This window comes from Gossypium hirsutum, chromosome D10, assembly GCF_007990345.1.
Source record: "Gossypium hirsutum isolate 1008001.06 chromosome D10, Gossypium_hirsutum_v2.1, whole genome shotgun sequence".
Taxonomy (NCBI): Eukaryota; Viridiplantae; Streptophyta; class Magnoliopsida; order Malvales; family Malvaceae; genus Gossypium; species Gossypium hirsutum.
The window spans coordinates 61,323,872-61,337,720 of record NC_053446.1 but is presented as its reverse complement, the minus strand read 5'-3'; the positions used below and the strand labels follow the sequence as shown (position 1 = coordinate 61,337,720).

At 27.7% G+C, this 13,849-nt stretch overlaps 1 long non-coding RNA gene across 1 annotated transcript; it reads left to right on the top strand.

Moving 5' to 3' along the window:
* Positions 1 to 11,320: 11,320 nt before the first annotated feature.
* On the top strand, positions 11,321 to 11,910 carry LOC121222537 (uncharacterized). The gene is made up of 2 exons (XR_005919848.1): positions 11,321 to 11,548; positions 11,665 to 11,910. It is a non-coding gene; the product is annotated as an uncharacterized lncRNA (long non-coding RNA).
* Positions 11,911 to 13,849: the final 1,939 nt, after the last annotated feature.

Sequence of the window (13,849 nt, the reverse complement as noted above, 5' to 3'; positions counted from 1 at the left end):
GTTTGAGTCGGGATTAAAATTTCAAAATTCGAAAAAACATAAAAACTAAACGTGATTCAATTGGAGAATAGGGACTAAACTCACAACTTATGGGACCAATAGTATAATTTGACCTAATGAAGTTAATGGCTACAGTTTAGGTCAAAATTGAAATTTCAAAATTAGAAAAGTATATGGACTACCATTGAACAATTCGAAAAGCACAATGACTATAATTGACCGTATTAAAGTATAATGACTAAATTAATCTACAACTTATGCATGTAAGGGCAAAGCCAAAAATATGTCTGGAGGCTGAAATTAAATTATATATTTTTATGAGAGCTAAAATACAATTTCACCATTTTAATAGCGTATACATTTATAATTTTTTTAAAGACTAAATCAAAATTTTATATTTTTTAGAAATAAAGTGCAATTTTACCATGAGCTAACTTAAAATTTTTATAGATTTTAAAAGATTAAAAATGAGATTTTCTATTTTAGTGAGGTTAGGCCCCTGCCACCACTACTATATATATATCTATGATACAAGTATTAATAATAATTCTTTTTAAAAATTAAAATATTATTTATATATATTTTACGGTCCATAATGTGATAGCCCATTTTTGTCCGGGCCCAAGACCATACAAAAATAAAACCCAATAAAAAGTTCCAGTCCATTTACAGTAAATTCAAACCCAAATCAGACCAACCCAATTCAAACCCAACAGGCCCCCCCAAAAAAACCTAGCCCACAAACTCAACATCTTTCAACTAGGGGAAAACCCTAAGGCGCCGCACGTTTCTGCCCATGCCCCTGCGCCGCACGTGGCCTCCTCACGTGCCCTTCGCGCCGTCGCATGCTAGCGCCCCATCCACGCGCATCTGACACTGCTCTGTCACCTGCGAAAGACCACCAAACAAAGCAACAGTAGCAGTAAATGGCAAAAGACAAAGAATAAAAAATCAACAGTTGTAATATGGCTATAAAAGCCAAAATATTCTCGTTGTACATTTTTTTACGCACATTAGAAATCAAAAAAGCAAAACAGAAGTTCGAAAAGGTTGAACCTTTACCGTTTTCTATTCGTTTTTTTCTTTTATTGATCATTTTTTACAACTTCATTTTAATAAAAAGATATAGAAATAATTAAAAAAGAGAAAGATGCGCACCTGGATGTTTGCGTTCACCGTCAGGATGCCTGAGGTAGCCATCTCCAATGAAAGGTGGCCGAAAGTCGAAGAGCCTCTGGCTAATTCGGGCATTTTTGCTCGATCATCGGAGGTTTAGACTCTAAAACGGGAGTAAGAGGGTCGTTTTAATCAAAATGGGATATTTTTGGGAATTCGGCTGCCGTATACGGCGGTCACCGTCGTCACCAGCCAGTGGCTATGGTGGAAGGGCGGTGGCATTTGTGGCCGGAAGAGAAGAGAGGGGAGAGAGTGTTGAAAGGGTTCTCTGTTTTTTTAAAGAAGAGTGGAGGAGAATGAAATTTTTTTAAAAAAATTGGACTTTTATACACCCCCTGAACGGCGTCGTTTAGAGCTTGCCACCATAGCCCTAAAACGATGTCATTTCACTACCTGACCCGAAATCGACCCAACCCAGTAGCCAGGATCCACGCGTCTCGGCTTAGAGGGGCTATTTGCAGATTCAGTCCCTCTTCCTTTCCAATGTTGCGCAATCGAGTCCGATTGGTTTCTTTCATTTTGGCCCGATGATTTTTATTCAGGTTTCATTTTAATCTGCATTGAAATGCTGCGTTTTGGGGATGAGGAATATTCTTGATTAGTCCCTCATTCCTGGCGCGCATTCTGTTTCAGTCCCCTGGCAACCCTATTTTATTTATTTACGATTTTAACCCCGAACTTTAACCCGATTTCAATTCGATCCACAACCTGTTTAATTAAATTTTTATGTATTAAAAAAAACAGTTTTATTAAGTATTCCAATTAATATTTATTTATTTACTCACTTTTAATTTTTTGGTCAAATTTACATTAGTTTTTATCTTATTATTTCATTCATTTTTTAAATTGGCTTGTTTATTTTATGTTCGCCATTATTATTGCAATTTTATTTTATTATTTGTTTATTTTTTGTGTTTCAAATCCTTTCGAAGTTTAGATTTGTTCTTATTATGACTTTTGTTGTTATTATTATTGTTACTATTATGTTACTATTTGTATCATTATTCTTATTCGTGCATGTTAATATTAGGATTTGTTTATATCAAAGTCATGCGTGTATATTATTATGCGTATTATGTCGCGATCATGTGGATGCATGTTGTATTATTGTTTAGTAGCCATGTATAGCTCCTTTTATGTATAAAATGATTTCTCTAAAAAAAACCTAATAAATTAAATGCATTTTTTAAACTTTTCACTATTCTTTTACCTAAATTCGTAACAAATCTCAAAATAAGGTAATATTTTGCGTTTGGAAATCGAGAAAACGCGCCCTAACGTGCTGGGTTTCGATTTCTCGTTCGACCAAATAGCCAAATATCCTTTTAAAATTTTAAAGTAAAACAATATTTTGCGTTTGGAAAATCGAGAAAACGTGCCCTAACGTGCTGGGTTTCGATTTCTCGTTCGACCAAATAGCCAAATATCCTCTTAAATCTCAATCCATGTCATTCGAGTTTTTTTTAAGGATCGTATTTTTAAAACTCTTCAAGTTTTTCAATTTTCGACACTAAGACACTAATTAATCAACTAGGTACCAATTTTTGGGCGTTACGAGGGTGCTAATCCTTCCTCGTACGTAATCGACTCCCGAACCTGTTTTTCTGAATTTCGCAGACCAAAAGTATTGTTTTAATAAATCTAAACTGTTTATTAAAAACAACACACCTCATCAAAAAAGATTGGTGGCGACTCTCGTATTCATTTTCGTTTTCAAAATCCAAGTCGACCCTGTTTTATAAAAAAAATGGTGTCAACACATAAAATTTAAAATTTTCGAACTTTATTTCTCCTCCTCCTAATAGGGGTGAAATTGGGGGGTTGGTAGGGCCCGGCACCCCCTAAAATGAAAAATTATCAATTTAAGTTTTTAAAATTAGTAAAGGTAAAATTATACTTTGACCCCCTAAAAATATAAAAATTGATTTAATCTTTTAAAAATCATAAAATATAGGTTATTTAAATGATGAAATTAAATTTTTACTATTGTAAAAATTACAATTTAATTTCGGCCCCAATTTTTTTTTTCAACCCACCCTCCTAATAATATTGTACTAATAGCAAAATTGACCTTTATAAAATGAGTAATTGTAGCAACAAAGTAATTTTAAGAGAAAGGCAAATGATTTGAGAGAGACTGTTCATAACGTGAAGTCCTCTTCAATCAATCCTTCCTATTTTTATTTTTTTCTCTATTTAATTGTTTTTTGACATTTTCAATCAATTAATAAATTTTAATAAATAAAGGGAAAGTTGTGGGAGGCTCCTTCTAAAATTTTTTAGGTAATAAATAATAATATCACATGAAGATTAGATTTTTTTTTTAAAAAGTCCATTACATATATCTTCTTGTAATTTCAATTAGCTTTTCTATAAAAATTAAAAATATATATAATTTACTTTAATTATTTTTTAAAGCATATGTTAGTGCATCATTTTATTAAAAGCTTTTAAATACTATTTTTTATAATTAATTAATATGGTCTATTTATGTTTTACGTTGGATTGATTATTTGTTTATATGAAATTATAGAGTAAAATTTTAAAAACTAAAATATACTCTAAGCAAGATTTTCAAAACCAGACCTGTGATCAAATTGATCAGATCACTAGCTTGTATGGTTCAATTGAATAGACCATTAAAAAAGAAAAAAAATATTAAAAAAAAACTTAGTTCAATCAGTTTTTAACTCTGTTCAACCAGTTCTACTGGTTTTACGTGTCAATTGGTTTAATACCATGACTCTAAGGCTCTACATTTCGTACATTTGAAATTTAGTCTTTCTACTTTTATTTTCAATAATTTAATCCCTATATTCTTTAGATTTATAAATCTATTTTCAAATGATTTATAACCACATAATATTTTAATTAAAAAGTTAACGATATTAACTATATGAACTAATTAATTACATTATAAAAATATTAAACTAATTAAAAACATTATAAGAATATAAAGATCAAATTATGTTAGAAATTAAAGCACAATGATTAAATCTCAATTTAAACATATTAGAAGGATCAAAGTTGAAAATTAACCACTTTTATAAAATGTTAAAAAGAAAAATCAAATATGTGACATGTACCAGCATGAGAAAGATACTTTAGACCCTACTTTTAATATTATGGAAAAGGCACGAAAAAAGGAGTTCACCAGAGGACTCCTTCAACATAATACAACACCATAATTTGCAAGAAGTTGTATTCAACAGAATTTGTTATATATATATATATATGTTTAAAACATGAATGTCATTTTTCTTTCAAATTTCAATTTTAATCTGAAAGGACCTTTTATGGTCCATGTTTAGCCATCCAATTAAGTCCAAATTTATTATGAATAATTTAATTATATTATTTAAAAGAAACTTTTTTATTTGATAATAAATATGATATAATTGAGGTGTAGGTATAAATTTTGGAAAAAATCAAACAAACTTAATTTAATCTTATCCATCAACACTTGTATTCTCAATTTTATAATTCCAACTTTGATTAACGCAACTACTCATGCTCAACATGTTATATATATAATCAAATCATGAATATCATTTTTACAAAGAAGGGAAAAAAGAGTCATCCAAAATTAATGATAAAAAAAAATAGGAGGAAAAAGGCAAGTTCCACATTTTGCTTTCTTTCACGCAACAAAATCAGTGTTCTTATCCTTTTGCTATTATCATCAATTTCCAGAGCTTTAATATTGGTCTTAAGCTTAATGTTAATGATGAAGAATGGCATGCTAATATTGACTTTAAGGAACCACCACCATTGAATCGAATACGTTCCATTCACAATTGAAACATGGTTTGATTCCATGTTACATACAAAACCCAACATCAAGATTTGTTCTTCGTGTTCGATTCATATTTGTTAATAATTTTAAAATTGTGTTCATCCTTTTTTTTTTTAATTATGGGTGTTTATATTCTTTTTTAAAGTTAGATGAATTTGTTTGTAAACATTAAACATTCATAAACAATATTAATGAATAAAAAAAAGTATACTATAAGTAAATTAAAGAAGCACAAAAAACTATAATAATATTACTTAAAATAATCGAACAATAAAAGCAAATTTGATTTATTAAATGAGCTTTAAATGAACATAAATAAGATTGTTCATGAATATAAATGAACTGAGCATGCTTTGTTTGTGTTTGGTTCGTTTAAAAAACGAGCTTAAAAATCTTATTCATATTTATTCATTTAACTTGACAAATTAACATAAACAAATAAACTCAAATTGTTTATGAATTGTTTGTCGAACGTTGTATTTATTTATAGCTCTAGTTATATTTAATCATCTCATTTAAAGGGCTTCGTTGATTATTTGCCCATGGAAAGACTTGTTCAACTTAAGATTACCATGCGCCCCTCACATGTACCATCAAAAAATGAAGTTTCGATGTCAAGTCCCATCAAGGCTCACTCAAAGATTCCTTCTATCACTTTCAATAAAACCTTTCATAATTTTACTACTAACTCCATATGATACTATTAAGTCATGGCTTGACAAGGCTTTCCTTAACTCTACGATCAACCTTAGGGTTAGATCACCTGTACACGAGCCCACTCTTGACTCTTCTTTTATATAACTACTTCCTCCTTTAAGAAGAGTCTAGCCCTTCTTCACCAACAACTCCAGGCAAACTCCCCTTCATCTCTTAAGTCCTCCTTGAACCTCCTCTAATAACTCTTGACATAATCGCATGAACTACACTACACCGTTGCTTCTAAGCCCTATATATTATCAACAAATTCATAAATTCTTAAAGTACTACTAAAACTCTCACTACTAAATTGATTGAGTAAACTCAACTCTTTCATGAGAAGTCTTTGAAGTATTCGTGTTTATAAGTTATAACCTTTCTTTGAAGACTTGACTAACCGTTTTTTTTAATTACTACCTTTAGTCCACTAATTACTTGGATATGGTCTTTGATGATTAATAACTTGTAAGACAAAAGGCATTTAGTCCACTAACTACGGTAGATGGTCTCTATAAGCATGATTAGAATGAAGTGGGATTTATCAAAACCACAAGCTTTTTTTAGGAAAACTAACCTTGTATTGGAATATTTTAGTTGACACCTACTAACCTCCAAATTCAACTCTTTTTCTTTTTGCTGTAGTGTTAACACAATGGAATCATTGTGTCCCTCAATTTAATTCAATGGGTTGCAATAATCTCTATTACAATTCATATAAAACCCCAAATATATTTTTCCTAAAAGAAAATTTAAGTGAAGGGAGATTGTTACAAATTTTCAAAATTTTCAATTCAACATAAAATTATTTTAGTTGTTTTTTTTCCCAATATTTTTAGAATGTGATATCCAAAAAATTTGATTCTAATTTTAATGTTTATAATCTTTTATTTTATTATACATGTTTAGCATTAATTTTTGGGAGGTTTAATTAAAATTTTTAAAAGTTTTGAGGGTTTTAGTGAGAATTTCTAAAAATTTTGGTAAGTCTAATTAAAATTTTTAGAGATTTTATGAAAAAAAAGGAGTCCAATTGAATTTTTTTTAAAAAATTCTACGATTTAATAGTAAATTTTAAAAAATTTGAGTCTAATTAAAATTTTCAAAAAAATTTAAGGATCTAATAAAAATCCACCTTTGTAAATAAATAAATAAATAACGATAATTACATTGAAGAAAAAGTGTTCATAAATTGGATCAAATTGAAATTGGGTGACCCAACCGAAATATAAACATCAAGTTTTATTTACACACGTCCATATTTATAAATGTTAACTCAAACTTATTTAAAATCACTTATATTATTTATATTTCGTATTCATTAATTAAAAATATCGTTATACATTTTTCATAAAATCTTAATTAATTTTTCGATTTTTTACTAAGTAAATTTTTTTATTAATAAAAAATAAGAGTTATTTTACTAATTAAAAAGCCAGGTACAAAAACAGCTGTGGTAATGTGTGCACGTGTGGGTGGGAGTGTTAATGGCATTTATTAAGCAAGGGAATGGGGGGAGTGTTTGACTTAAATACTAGTAATAATTATATTTTATTTGGTATAACGATTTTCTTGGCCCTCCAACTTTTAAAACAATTCATTTTGGCCCTTAATTTCATTTTTCGTCTCTTTTAATCTTTGAACTTGCATTTTTGTCAAATCACTCCCAAAATGATGGGAAAGTCGCAACTTTCCTGATGTGGCATACACGTGGATTGTTGAGTGGATGACATGTCAACATTTAATTAATTTTTTAAAAATTCAAAAATATTAAAAAATATATATGATATATTTTAATAATTTAAAATTTTTAAAAATAATTTTTTTTAATTTTTAAGTTTTTAAAAAGGAATTAAATGCTAACATGTCATCTACGTAGCAATCCACATCAATGAAGTTTAAAAACATTATCTTTTCATCTATTTTGGGGTGATTGGACAAAAAATGCAAATTTAAGGGCTAAAAAAATAAAAAATTTAAATGGATGTCTAAAATAACTTTTTTCAAAAAGTTTAAATTATTACGCCTTTTATTTTTCTACAACGATTCAACAAACTTTTATATTTGTAAAAATGTTAAAGTATACCATAATTCTCTATACTCCTCCTAAATTTGGAATTTAGTCCCTATACTTTTATTTCTAGAAATTTAGTCCCGCCACTTTTCAAATTTAGGTCCAACTATTAAGGTTATTTTGTTAAACTCAGGTTCACTACAACAACATTTTTTTTCCAGTTACATTGTTATTAAGTGAGTATATTTTTTTCATTTCAAAATTTCACCCCAAAAAATTTAACAAAAAAGCAGTGTTAACAATTGAATTTGAAATTTGAAATCTATAGAGTTTAGGGGCTAAATTCCAAATTTGTGAAGACTGCAGGAACCTACAATATATTTTAACCTTGTAAAACTATTACAAGGACAATAGCATAAAGTTTCGGTATATAAGAAATAAAGCATAAACGATACAAATAAAAGAAATCGTAATAAAACTTGACAAATGGCAAGCCATAATGAGAAAAATGCTTGAACCAATATAAAACGTTAAAGAGAACATCACCTACACGAATATAAGTTCTTACATGGGTGTCAAGTTTCATTATCAAATGTCAGCCACCAAGATGAAAAAAAGGCAAACTAGTGCGTTGTAATCCCCGTCGATGATCTTATTCCTTACGCTACTTTAAGGATATAGAAGATGTTCAATCCATTTGGTCAAGTGTAGACAAAAAGAGTTGATTGAGTCACCTTAGACTTGAGAGAGCATAAATCATCGTTGACTCGAGAAAGCCTTTTATAAAAAGAACAAAAACAAACAAACAAAAAAAAACCTTTTAACTTCATTATTATTCCACACCTCATGCACAAAAACAAGACAGCTACAACTTCAACCAATCTCAATCACCATTTTCACCCACACCTCACCATTATCAATTGCAATTCAATAAATATGTGCATTATTTCCCTTATATTTATATGTTGTTAAACAAAGATGTTATGTGTTTTTATATCTTTCATGTTCATTTTATAATTTATATATGAATACTTTTAATAATATAGTTTTCGAACAAAGTTGCTAAATTTAATAAAAGGTAAGTTGCAATAATACAAAATACATGATTTACCCATTATAACTTACATCTTACTAAAAACATTATGAAGTATTGTGATAGTTTTATAGAAGAAGCAAATTAAGAATATGATATTGTAATCTCTAATATATCATAAATATTACTATAATTATATTATAAATCTTATTAAACCTTAAACCCTAATCCTATTATAAACCACACATTTTCATATAACAATTTAATGACTTGTAAAATTAAATAAATTATATATGTTTAAAGAATAAAACCCTAAACTAAATTTTAAAATTTGTATCTTAAACTCTAAAATTTTAAATCATAATCACTAAATCTTTAAAAACAAAAGTGCAGAACTTGAACTCACAATTCAAAAGTGTACAGACAAATTTGAGTCATCCATCATAATAATAAATTTTTAAAAATTAATTTAATGCTTTTAGAAAATTCCAAAAACCCTAAATTTTGTTTAATAATTTCAAACTCTAAATCAAAATTTTTAAAACTAGATTGGTGATTGAATTGGTTAGGCTACCGATTCTTTGGTCCAACCGGTCTAGCCGGTTTGATTAAATAAATCATTAAAATATTTAAAATAAAAAATTATTAAAAATAAAAAAAATCTGATTCAATCATTTTTTACCTGGTTCAATGGGTCCATACCGGTTCCTAAGTCAATAAATCTTATGACTTTCTCTAAATTAATACTCCGATTGATTCTCGATTTGAATAATCAATCTAATTCAATTCAAACATCATTATCATAGACCTTATAAATCCTAAACCCCAAAACATAAAACCCTTAAATATACTTTTTTAAATTTAATCAAAATCTCAATGGCTGATAAATGTGGGTGAGTATGCATACTATCAACCTAAAGTTTTTTTTGTCCAAAAATACTAAACCCTGAATATAAAAAATATAAAACAAAAAAAAAGTATTCCTATATCTTTATTACAACCAAATTATAAGTGAAAAATTAGTAGTTCATGTGTACCCATCATTCTAGAAAGAGTTATGGTTTCCTTATTTAAACATTGCTTAAAATATATTGAAAATGTGTACTTTCAATAATCACATACAATGGGCTTGAAAATTAAGCCCATTTTATGCAAGAAAAAAAAAGAGACAAATTAACATAGGCCTAGAAATAGACAATATAGGAATTCTAAATGGGCTTGAATTGAATAATAATTATCCCCTTCATGACCCTACAATTTCTAAATATAGTTTTATTTGCTATGTTTAGCCTACCAAGTCATCCTCCTTTCTTGTAATTTAAGTTTCTATCCATTGGGGGAGATCTTTTACATTTTCATTAGTTAAGAAATCCCCTTATATATGCTATAATTATTCTATAAAATTTTCACAAATGGCTCATTAAAAAAATACAAGTGAGATACCAATTGAGTCTTAACTCGATTAGTATAGGCATTAGTACTAATGTAAGAGAATATGGATTCGAGTGCGCTAGAGCACATTATCCTTTTCTGTTTATGGGTTAAAAAGAGACTATGGGTAGTTATAAATATTATGTAAAAAATAAGCAAATATATAAAATTATAAAAAATATTTAAATTTAATTTAAAAAATACATATTTATTCAAACACATTAAAATGTAGTGTAGACAAGAATCCAACATAAAAGGAATTAATTAACATCATTTTTCCAAAGAAATAAGGAAGCCATGCAAATGCAATCAATCAGTTTTTTCATTTTGTCAAAAGCTTTCATCTTACCTAATAACTAAACACTTCAAGCAACAAAGTAAAAGAAGAAAAGGAAAGGATTAAATTAATGAAAAATTAATTATTTTTTTGTTTTATTTGTACAAGATATACATAATCAACATGGAATACAAAAATCAATTTAAACAAATATAAATAGTATGGAAATTATGAAAAATATAAATTTAAATCTATCTACACTCTTTATATATTACATAGGTTAAATTTTGTTACGTAAGTCGTGGATTTAGTCTTTATACTTTAATTTGATCACTTTAATTTTTGTAATTTTTGGATTTTATATTTGCAGTCCTTACCAAATGCCAAACGGTACTTATTAAATTCATTAAATTTTGCTATTTTTAAAATTTGATGCAGTACCACATGTGTAATGTCATGCTAGCTTGCTATTTTTGTATATTACTCATAAAAAATCAGTTAATGGATATTTCTGCTATTTGTATCAAGATCGAAATTTCAAAATTTGAAAAATATAGGGACTATGAATGATCCAATTGGAGGACACAGACTAAACTATAAACTTTACGCATAGTAGAATTTTACCAATCGGATTTAAATGCTAACATTTAGGGTTTAAGGTTTTAATTGAAATTTCAAAATTTAAAAAGAATAGGGACTAAAGTTAACCAATTCAAAGTGTACAAAAACTAAAATTTAAGAAATTAAAATATAAATACTAAATCCACAATTTAAGCATAGTACAAGGGACTAATAACGAAATTTAACCTATTAAGAACTATATGACTTCTTTATTTTTAACGAGACGATTGACTAATAATATATGAATTTATACAACCTTTATATATATATATATCATTGAAAGAAGAAAGTAGTAATTGTCCAAAACATTTTTAAAAGTTTGAAAATGGTACCCATCACTACCATATTCTTCTTCTTCCTTGATGTTTTCTGTTTTCTTTACAGACCTTCAATATCTCACAACTCGTTGTCGGCTACATCAGTGCCCGGATTCAATTTTGTGCATCCTGAATCCTCAAACTTTCAAGTCTTGCTAATTGGGTACTCCCTTTGAAGAATATAATTAAGGTACGTAATTCATCTTCATCTTCAATTGTCAATATAAATTCATACTGTGAAAAAAAAGATCATATAATTTGTCACCTTCATGGCTAACATATTGATTTTCTCATGCTTTAACGAAGCCCATTTGCTTTCTCTAAGGTTCAACAATGGCTATTTCTTCTTATACAATCCCTTCATAGTCCATTGTGAAGTGGATTCGAAGTGAATGTCGGATACAGTATACCCTATGTTTGTAATGTTTTTCATATATGTGTGAGTATTTGAAAGATTATACATTTTGTATCCGTGTTGGAATATACGAATGTAAATATCAATACTTTTTGAGAAAATAAAAAAATTCAAAAAAATAAGCAAATTGAGTATTAGCTCGATTAGCATGAACATTGTTGACAATGTAGGAGGATGTAGGTTCGAGTGTGCTGAATTGCATTATCCTTTAATTTATGGGTTAGGGAGGGGTTATGGGTAGTTTTAGATATTGTGCAAAAAAAAAAAGACATGATCAGAATCTAGAATAATAATATTCTATTTTGTCAATTTGGTAATAATAATTATTATAGTATTTAACGTTTCAACCTTTAAATTTTAATCAAATTATTTTTCTTTTCAATGAAAAGTTTGATCAACTTATTGAAATTTTAATGTCATTGATGTGGTAGCTCGTGTCACAATTCATATGTATTTTATTGCAGACGTAGATATTTAAAAAAAATATAAATTCTTTTTTTTTAAATCTTTTGAGATTTTATGAAGCAAACATAAAATGTCACGTGAGTTATCACATCAGTGTCATTAGAATTTTAATGGTCTAGTTAGCTTTTTCATTAAAAAAGGATTTTGATTAATAAAATTTAAGGACTAAAATAAAAAAAAAGCAAAATGAAATGACAAAAATGATATATGGTAGGGACTAAATTTATTATTAAACCTTGTTTATATTTATAAACTCCTTTCCTCATGTAAACTTAGTTTAGAAATTTCAAGTGTGTGATATATATAATACTAAATTGACGACAAAGGAATATTGCTTAGAGTGTAATAAAACAAATGGATTAAGAAAAATTGAGGAAAATGTTCATTCATAATATAATATTAAAGGAATATTACTTATTGAGTGTAATAAAATTTGATATATATATTGAGCAAAATTGAGTAAAAATTTCATTTGACAACTTTACTACATATAAATTTGTCTTTCAACTATACTTAATTAAAGTTCAATAGCCCTATTTTAGGCAAATTTGTTTGCCATGGACTCTATACCAACTGGGTCATGGAATTTTATTGATATTTTTTCCTTTCACTTTAACTTGTAAGTAGAAGGAAATAAAATTTGATTCGATTTAAAAAAATAATTCGAATTTCAAGTTAATCGAATTAAGTTATTCGAATTTTTTGAGTCAACTCAAATAAGTAATTTGAGTTTCGAGTTCGAGTCAAATTGAATTTTAAAATTCGAATAACAGATTAGTATAAATACCGTTTTGGTCCCTGTCAATTTTAAAAATGAATAAATGGATCTCTCTCAAAATAATTTTCAAAAATTCAAAATATTTATGAAAATTCCAAATTTTATATTTTTCAAAAAATTATAATATTTTTAAAGAATATATAAAGAAAGTTAAAATTTTAAAAATGTTCTAAAATAATAATTTTGGGACCTAAATAAGTTAATTAGTGATTCAAGTTTATCCTATTAATTTTTTTTCTTATTTTGCTTTGAAAAAGTATGGTTTCAAATTTATATGCTCTAGCGTGAAATAAGTTATATTATAACAAGATTTTAATTTGACATGTTTAATTTTTTTAATTTAACTAGAACAATTTTACTCAATTTGATTCTATTCGACTCGACTTGATTCGAAAGATTTCAAATTAAGTTAGGACTCATATTTACTTGTGAGTTTCATTGGCCATTAAATCATATATGATATACATGTAATATATTAAATAAGATACTAATGAATTTGACCCAATAAACAATTTTAACGGATTTTAATGAAATAATTTTGCTTCCAATGCATCCCTTTCCAAAAGTTTCAAATTAATTTATTCCATAATCTGATAAGGAATTAATCAATCAAAATTCCCTATTTGATTCATAAAAGCAGAGGGTAAATAAGAAGAAACTGAGGTTCATAGAAAGCAAAGCAAAGGCATCGATGAATCATTATCATCCTGAACCAATACTGAGTTTTATCTTCCCAAAAATAAATGAGCAACATCATGTCACACACAGTGATAAATGTTGCAGGCAAATAACAGATCACTTGGTTGGTATAGGAGGAACAATATCTATTTATT